The following is a 10,000-nucleotide window of genomic DNA, read 5'->3' on the forward strand; positions in this document are numbered from 1 at the left end:
AATACTGGCATTTGAGACCGGAAAATCCCACAACACTTCATTGTGATTCACAATGACAGACTAACTGAACAAGTTAAAGAGTTTGGCATGGTGTTATACAACTTTTGAATGTGGTCTCCTTATAATTGGGGGAGAGAGAGAGAGGAGAGAGAGAGAGAGAGAGAGAGAGAGAGAGAGAGAGAGAGACTCACATAGGCTATAATAGTAGGCTTTTTTTTAACACAAGTGACTTGATCAAGGTGAAGCAACATGTTGCGAAATCTAAATTGACCTTTGCAAGCAGCAATAAGTACTTACACTGAAAACTGCTTCTTTCTTCTCCCACTGGAAATCCTCCTTTCCTCTCCCAGACTCTCCTACTCATTGGGACTCTCTGCTATACAGCCTTTCCCCTACCACTATAAACCCTCTCTTCTCGCCCCTAACAAGGGAGAAAAAAATATATACTTCCAGGCCCCGCTGATCTGCAACCACCACACCTACCCGCCAGGGAAACCACCTAGGGGCTAGACGCACCGTCAAAAAGCCCCTGTCCGGAGAGAAGCTCCGGGCAATCTAAAGAAGAAGAAGAAGAAGGTGAAGTATCAAAACGTAAGAAAGCGTATGAGCGTATTAACAAGAAAGCTCCAGAATTCGTGTGTATGAATGCATACACGCACATAAACACGTGCAAGATCAGCTCTTGCAAAATGAAGAAATCGTGGAATTCTACATAAATTAGAATTCTTGGAGTCAAACGCGAGTATTGAATTAGCATTCAACACATTCCATGCTCTCTCTCTCTCTCTCTCTCTCTCTCTCTCTCTCTCTCTCTCTCTCTCTCTCTCTCTCTCTCTCTCTCTGTTCGCTAAATGCTTAGGGCTGTAACGCCATCTACACTTATTATTATTATTATTATTATTACTATCCAAGCTACAACCCTAGTTGGAAAAGCAAGATGCTATAAGCCCAGGGGCTCCAACAGGGAAAAATAGCCCAGTGAGGAAAGGAAATAAGGAAATAAATAAATGAAGAGAACAAATTAACAATAAATCATTCTAAAATAAGAAACAACGTCAAAACAGACATGTCATATAATAAACTATCAACAACATCAAAAACAAATATGTCAAAAATAAACTATTAAAAGACTCATGTCCGCCTGGTCAACAAAAAAGCATTTGCTCCAACTTTGAACTTTTGAAGTTCTACTGATTCAACTACCCGATTAGGAAGATCATTCCACAACTTGGTCACAGCTGGAATAAAACTTCAAATATAAATAGAATAATTCAAATATTCAAATATAAATAAAATAATTCAATTTCTTAAAGAGGACAACATAATTGAAAATAATCATGAGAGAGAGAGAGAGAGAGAGAGAGAGAGAGAGAGAGAGAGAGAGAGAGAATTTTCAGTTATTAGGACGTTAAATAATCAAGATTTGATAGACCTAATGAGACTTAATACAGTGAAAAAAGTTCAATATACATCAAGTGCTGACATCTTTCAAATTAACGTGTATATTCCAATGCTTATGAATGCAAGAGTTAGAGAACTATCAGATAAGATCCAAGAAAGTAGACTGAGGTGGTATGGTCATGTCATGGAAATGAGTGATGGAAATGGCGGTACAGGGATCGAGAAGGAGAGGGAGACCAAAGCGAAGGTGGGTGGACTGTATCAAGGATGACCTTCAATCAAAGGGATTAATCGGTGATGAAGTGTGGGACAGAGATAGATGGAGAACGCTGGCCAGAAACATCAACCCCATATAAAAGTGGGAAAAGAAGTAGACAAAGAAGAAAGAAGAGGATGTCTTCAAAAACGCATACAAGCTAAGTAAGCCTCTTGCGTTCAAACAATTTCTTCGACCTGTCCCACTCGAAGTCTCACGTCTGGGTAAACTGAAAAGGGCGTTTTTTCATAAACATTTTACGTTGCTTCACACAGGTTCGTTTGGCGAAGACCATGGAAAAATCAGTAATATTTCAGCATATTTTGTTATTATCTTCTACGGTTTGGTGACCGTAATATCACCCCTTTACGTCAATATATCCGTTTTTAAAACGGTAAAAATCCTGGAATAAATATTACCAGGTATTTACCGTTTTTTAATATAAATATTTAACAGGGTAGCCCGTTCTAATAGTCAAACCCGAATAGGAAAATCTCTGACTTTGTACAAATGAAAAAAAATTGCTGTTTAACTGGGCACCCAGTTAGCTCAACCAGCCAATGGGTTATACCCTCTTTTTTTCGAAAACTTTCAAATCTGTACTTTGAGCTAAATTAGATATAGCAGCAATAGTCACTTCAAATTTAAAGGTTTAAAGGTCGCTCATGAATGACAGAGGCAAGAGACAGTGACATTGCCCTAGCAATCAGGACAATGCCCTAGAGACTGACCATATATTATATGATCAGCGCCTAAGCCTCCTCTCCACCCAAGCTAGGACAAGGGAGGCCAGGCAATGGCTGCTGATGACTCAGCAGATAGACCTATAGGCTCCCCCAAACCCCCCAACCTTAGCCCACAAGGATGGTAAGGTTGCAGACACTAATGGCACTAACAAGTCTGAGCGGGACTCTAACCCCCGACTGGGAAACACCAGGCAGAGACGTTACCAATCAGGCCACAGCAACCCAGTAAATAACACTTAATCACAATTTGCCTCAACTGAACATTAATACGAATACTTCTTTACAATAGCAATGTTTTTTAAGATTATATTATATCTAGTGATTCAAACAAACTAATCCAATATTCATTGGAATGTAATTAAAGTTTCTTCATTTAATTGCTACACTGACTTGAGTGTGGAGGGTTAGACGAAATTGTTTATGCAAATGTTTGTGAGGGGGAGTCGTTAATATACGTTACTACAACCATGAAAATTTTATAACAATTATCATTGACAGAATGGTTCACAGTTGGCAAAAATACAATACCAAAGATTAACGTATATACCAACGAACAGTATTCCACAAATAGTATTAAATGCTAATCATCATAAGTTTCCTTATTAGTAAGGTGTTTTTTTATTAGACTAATTCAAGATGTTCTTTGATTAATTACTTGAGTGTGTTTAGCAATTTTCAGAGTTGCTTAAATTATACAAGAGAGAGAGAGAGAGAGAGAGAGAGAGAGAGAGAGAGAGGAAATTAAAACTGAAATATACCAAACACTGTCCGAGAGAGAGAAATTAAAACTGAATTATACCAAACACGGTCCGAGAGAGAGAGAGAGAGAGAGAGAGAGAGAGAGAGAGAGAAATTAAAACTGAAATATACCAAACACGGTCCGAGAGAAATTAAAACTGAATTTATACCAAACACGGTCCAAGAGAGAGAGAGAGAGAGAGAGAGAGAGAGAGATTAAAACTGAATTATACCAAACACGGTCAGAGAGAGAGAGAGAGAGAGAGAGAGAGAGAGAGAGAAATTAAAACTGAAATATACCAAACACTGTCCGAGAGAGAGAAATTAAAACTGAATTATACCAAACACGGTCCGAGAGAGAGAGAGAGAGAGAGAGAGAGAGAGAGAAATTAAAACTGAAATATACCAAACACGGTCCGAGAGAGAAATTAAAACTGAATCATACCAAACACGGTCCAAGAGAGAGAGAGAGAGAGAGAGAGAGAGAGAGAGAGATTAAAACTGAATTATACCAAACACGGTCAGAGAGAGAGAGAGAGAGAGAGAGAGAGAGATTAAAACTGAATTATACCAAACACGGTCAGAGAGAGAGAGAGAGAGAGAGAGAGAGAGAGAGAGAGAGTTAAACACTGATCACGACCATACACAATAATTCCTAATACCAAACATATGATATGCAAATGAGAACCTTGATGATAATAAATTAGCAATTTCTGCAATATGTTGACAGCTGACGACTAATTTTATATCGAGCCTAAAACTGCTAAGTCTAAACAACACGAGAATTGTTGAAATCTACGTCATGAACAAGTCTGCATTGGTTCCATTAACGGGACCAAAATCGTTTAATATGATATTCAGATCTAAAACTATGGGATATTTAATATATCAACTTTGAATTGCTTTAAAAACCTCTTTCATCCTCTCCAGGGGCAGCTATTACTGACCGAGTGTTAATTAAAACAGACTTTGGTATTAGTGATTTAAAATATAATCAATATCTTTGGAAAGTGTTATAATATTGATCTGAAAACTATTTAGCCTGAATACAAATGCTAGCGAATAACTGAAAAGATACAGAGCAAAATATTAACTGGAAAGAAATTATTTTCACACATCAAGTCCCGCCTGAACAGACTCTTAGTGTCTGATGAAGGGCGAGAAATAAACCCATAAAAGTAAAGTAAGTAAATGTAATATAATCTTACCTGAATGTACTGTTGGATTTATGAATTTAGACTATATTTCCTGGCGTTGGTCCCTGTCTGGGCATTCACCAGCGCTCTGTATGAGATGCAAACAATCTGGAAAAAAGAAAAAGTACATAATTAGGATAAAGTACGAAATTGATAACATGTAGAATTTCTCTTGAATAATAACCCACTTAATATTGGGGCGACTCAAGATAGATTTGGCAGTTGTAACTGACTACACTATGATAATTCAACTCTATTATTAGTGTATATGAGAAAATAAACCTCACGGATCCTAAATAATGCAGAAACTTTTTGTGTGGAAGTAGGACCACATCACCACATTAAATCAACTAGGTTAAGTATTTAAGTGGGAGGAGACTATTCGTTTGTAAGTACACTTAACCTGGGATTCTCCTGAATAAACATCTCTTCAGTACTGTTATTAAACAACTATACTGATACATGTATAAATGTAATTGATGTACAATCAAATTCAAGTCTCCCGACACAAGACTGTCAGTGACCCTAACGCACTCTCTACATAAGGTTAGTAATGGTTTGGGACTGTCAGATACCCAGTGAATATGACTGTACAACGGGTAATAAGGCCTAGTAAACAAGCTCCTATACCACTTAAATAACATAAAATGAAATACTGAAATCTGAGGAAGTCTGGCTGTGAAGCAAATGGCAGACGATTCCAAAGACGTGGAAGATTTTTTTTTTTCATATAAAACTTGACCTAGATAATTGACTGCAGATAAAGGAGAGTTATTTGTTTGGAAGGAGAAGTGGGGGAGGGGTGATACAATTCAAGTTCATAAAATGACGAAATCGAGGGTTATATGGATAGAAGAGATATCACCAAACAATCTAATATTAACCCGAAGTGAAAGACCTTGACAAGTCTCAGTACAGAGTAAAATGGATATTTAATAAGATCGCTTATCTATGTCACAGAAATACAGGAATTAGAAATATGCTTTCATTGTCATTATTATTTTTCTCAGAGAGAGAGAGAGAGAGAGAGAGAGAGAGAGAGAGAGAGAGAGAGAAAGAGAGAGAGAGAGAGACAATTATATCAAACACGGTCAGAGAGAGAGAGAGAGAGAGAGAGAGAGAGAGAGAGAGAATTATATCAAACACGGTCAGAGAGAGAGAGAGAGAGATAATCAAAACCGAACTATACCAAACACGGTCAGAGAGAGAGAGAGATAGAGAGAGAGAGAGAGAGAGAGAGAGAGAGAAAACAATTACATCAAACACGGTCAGAGAGAGAGAGAGAGAGAGAGAGAGGAGAGAGAGAGAGAGAGAGAAGAGATAATTAAAACTGAATTATACCAAACACGGTCAGAGAGAGAGAGAGAGAGAGAGAGAGAGAGAGAGAGAAAGAGAGAGAGAGAGAGAGAATTAAAACTGAAATATACCAAACACGGTCAGAGAGAGAGAGAGAGAGAGAGAGAGAGAGAGAGAGAGAGGGAGAGATGATTTGCCATTTACCTTCGGTTGTATCTACAACCAAGAACACAAGATTGGCGACACAACACACTTATTTCATAACTTATTTCTCTACAAATTTACATAACTTCATCACCATGAGAGAGTGTAAATGTTAACCTTAATCTACGAATGGTAACAAAGTTCATATTCCACTGTATTTGAATCACATAAGTTTATAAAACGAATTTTTTTTTTCTGCGTAAACACTTGAAAGGCATTGCGTTAAAAATAGGGAACTATCCTTAAATTAAGCATTTGAAAAACGACTGCAGCTTGTACCAGATTACTTTAGTTTGTTTCAAGTTTTATAGATCAAAACACCACCTACAAAACTAGTATTGCCACACCAATGAGAGAGAGAGGAGGAGAGAGAGAGAGAGAGAGAGAGAGAGAAATTAGAGATTATACCAAACACGAAGAGAGAGAGAGAGAGAGAGAGAGAGAGAGAGAGAGAGAGATTAAAAATTATACCAAACATGGAGAGAGAGATTAAAAATTATACCAAACATGGAGAGAGAGAGAGATTAAAAATCATACCAAACATGGAGAGAGAGAGAGAGAGAGAGAGAGAGAGAGAGAGAAATTAAAAATTATACCAAACACGGAGGAGAGAGAGAGAGAGAGAGAGAGAGAGAGAGAGAGAGATTAAAAATTATACCAAACATGGAGAGAGAGATTAAAAATCATACCAAACATGGAGAGAGAGAGAGAGAGAGAGAGAGAGAGAGAGAGAAATTAGAAATTATACCAAACACGGAGAGAGAGAGAGAGAGAGAGAGAGAGAGAGATTAAAAATTATACCAAACATGGAGAGAGAGAGAGAGAGAGAGAGAGATTAGAAATTATACCAAACACGGAGAGAGAGAGAGAGAGATTAAAAATTATACCAAACATGGAGAGAGAGAGAGAGAGAGAGGAGAGAGAGAGAGAGAGAGAGATTAAAAATTATACCAAACATGGAGAGAGAGAGATTAAATATCATACCAAACATGGAGAGAGAGAGAGAGAGAGAGAGAGAGAAATTAGAAATTATACCAAACACGGAGAGAGAGAGAGAGAGAGAGAGAGAGAGAGAGAGAGAGATTAAAAATCATACCAAACATGGAGAGAGAGAGAGAGAGAGAGAGAGAGAGAGAGAGAGAAATATACCAAACATGGTCTAAGAGAGAGAGAGAGAGAGAGAGAGAGAGAGAGAGAGAATTATATCAAACACGGTCAGAGAGAGAGAGAGAGAGAGAGAGAGAGAGAGAGAGAGAATTATATCAAACACGGTCAGAGAGAGAGAGAGAGATAATCAAAACCGAACTATACCAAACACGGTCAGAGAGAGAGAGAGAGAGAGAGAGAGAGAGACAGAGAGAGAGAGAGAGAGATAGAGAGAGAGAATAAAACAATTATACCAAACACGGTCAGAGAGAGAGAGAGAGAGAGAGAGAGAGAGAGAGAGAATTAAAAACTGGAATATACCTAACCCGGTCCGAGAGAGAGAGAGAGAGAGAGAGAGAGAGAGAGAGAAATTAAAACAATTATACCAAACACGGTCAGAGAGAGAGGAGAGAGAGAGAGAGAGAGAGAAAACAATTACATCAAACACGGTCAGAGAGAGAGAGAGAGAGAGAGAGAGAGAGAGATAATTAAAACTGAATTATACCAAACACGGTCAGAGAGAGAGAGAGAGAAAGAGAGAGAGAGAGAATTAAAACCGAAATATACCAAACACGGTCAGAGAGAGAGAGAGAGAGAGAGAGAGAGAGAGAGAGAGAGGAATTAAAACTGAAATATACCAAACACGGTCCGAGAGAGAGAGAGAGAGAGAGAGAGAGAGAGAGAATGAAAATTTTACGAAACACGGTCAGAGAGGAATTAAAACTGAAATATACCAAACACGGTCCGAGAGAGAGAGAGAGAGAGAGAGAGAGAGAGAGAGAGAGGAATTAAAACTGAAATATACCAAACACGGTCCAAGAGAGAGAGAGAGAGAGAGAGAGAGAGAGAGAGAAAATTTTACGAAACACGGTCTGAGAGAGAGAGAGAGAGAGAGAGAGAGAGAGAGAATGAAAATTTTACGAAACACGGTCAGAGAGAGAGAGAGGAATTAAAACTGAAATATACCAAACACGGGTCAGAGAGAGAGAGAGAGAGAGAGAGAGAGAGAGAGAGAGAGAGAGAGCCATACCTTGTATATTTCAAGTTAAGAGAAAATTAATAATTGAAATATATATCACGTTCAGATATCATTTATTTGCTAGAGAGAGAGAGAGAGAGAGAGAGAGAGAGAGAGAGAGAGATCGAATTTACCATACTTCCAACCTCTAAACAGAGAAAATTGATAATTAAAATATACAATACGTTATTTCATATATTAAATATTTGCTATAAAGGAAATCACAGCACTAATAGAATAAACGAGACTTCTAAAAACCATTAATTTTGTGTGAAAATATATTTGTCTTATAAATTATTATTTAAGAATAGACTATCAACCATCAATGGTTGGACTGCCAAGGTTGACTGATTGACAGACATTTCTCTGGCATCGTAACAGTCTCATAAATGTACATCAGATGTAACGAGAACTCGAGGGATAAATAAAGGCTTAATATTTCTCAGATAACTTCGTACAATTCTCGATTAATTATCGTTCTTAGACTGTTGCTATCAAATCGCAAACACGAACAGAGCTGATTTTAAGAGCAAGTATGTTTGGCGTTGCATTTTAAATGGTTCCGTTTGCATAAAGTTGATTTCCATATCCTCAATGACCAAATAAAAAAAATAAAATGAGGATATTCGGATATATAGAAAATACGTTGTGTAATACTAGGAGCATTACACCCCTACTCTGTGCGGCCAGTTAAAAAGACACCCCCTAACATCACCCCAACTGTGAGCAACAAGGAGGGGTGAGGGGGTGATTAATATAGCTCTTTGAAAGGTCATAGGTCGCACTGGACACATCGACCTTGATATCAACAGCGTGGAAATCTTCAATAGACAAAAAGGTCATTCTAACAGAGTGCTGTCCAAGGTTATGTTCTCAGTAGCCTACAGATTTAAAGTACCGCTCCAGTATAGACTGGCCCTTCGGCCTTTCTGGAACAGTAAATACGTCTGATGAATAATCTAACTTACTGTGTATTTCACGGACCATGACACCCTCTTTTTTTAATATAACTAATGAACTAGGCTTTTGATTAATGTGAAACTGAAACCACCAGAGTTTGAGACACCGACCTAATTAAGAAAAATGGATTCAAGCATCTGTTCCGCATTATTGTCTTACTTTATATAGAGAAATGTCATCTAAATTCTGTGGTTATGGCGAGAACGGAAATTAAGACCTGGCAACTAGGAGCAGAATGACGTATGTTAACTGACGTGAGGCCCGTGACGTTTACACCTGCCACGCCCCCCTCATTATATCAGTACAAGAAATTACATATAATTATATCTTTGATAGAGATAAGGTGTTTTTATTTTTCAATACAGGAATGCAGTCATTATTGTGTTGAAGTTATGGAATGATTGTTGAGGATGCGCACATAACATGGTCATTATAAATATTTAATATGGCTGAGGATTGGATGGAGGTGGAAGAATAGTAATACTTTATTAACAATAAATGTATTGTACATAATTAGTAATATAACAGCTAACATTATAATGAATAAAGTTACAAGACTGAAATAGAATATATATATATATATAGTATATATATATACAGTGTATGTGTGTGAGAGAGAGAGAGAGAGAGAGAGAGAGAGAGAGAGAGAGAGAATCTGATAATGCATCATATTCAACTATATATGTCCGTGATGGTACGGCATTAAACATGACAACATGATACCATCCTATTCAATCCAATTTTCAGTTTATTGTTGTGTTGTTCCCTCTTGAAGTATGTTAAGAGTCGCAACACAAAAGAATTACGACAACCTTGTGGACAATGGTGAAGCATTCTAGACATGATATAAAATGTCAATAGTAGTCAATGAGCAAAGTGTCAGCAGGAGCCTTGTCAATGGACCGTATGTAACAGGCGTGTACCTTCCCTAGCGCGATCACCTCTCTGACTGCCTTCCGAGATTTTAATTTTTTGGTCTTTTTTCATAAAATTAACTATTAATTAAATAATAAACACAAGTGAGTCTAAAAATTAGTTT

The 10,000-nt window shown here is 37.6% G+C and overlaps 1 long non-coding RNA gene across 4 annotated transcripts in view; it reads right to left on the minus strand.

The window, feature by feature from the left end:
* Positions 1-10,000, minus strand: part of LOC137621678 (uncharacterized) — a 146,083-nt gene that overhangs the window by 18,352 nt on the left and 117,731 nt on the right. Inside the window, exon 4 of one of the 4 annotated variants that reach the window (XR_011040286.1) lies at positions 4,350-4,445. The exons of the other annotated variants lie outside the window; for them this stretch is intronic. This is a non-coding gene — a long non-coding RNA (uncharacterized lncRNA). The remainder of the gene's footprint in view (positions 1-4,349; positions 4,446-10,000) is intronic. 4 annotated transcript variants of the gene reach the window in all.

This window comes from Palaemon carinicauda, chromosome 28 (genome assembly GCF_036898095.1).
Source record: "Palaemon carinicauda isolate YSFRI2023 chromosome 28, ASM3689809v2, whole genome shotgun sequence".
NCBI classification, from domain to species: Eukaryota; Metazoa; Arthropoda; class Malacostraca; order Decapoda; family Palaemonidae; genus Palaemon; species Palaemon carinicauda.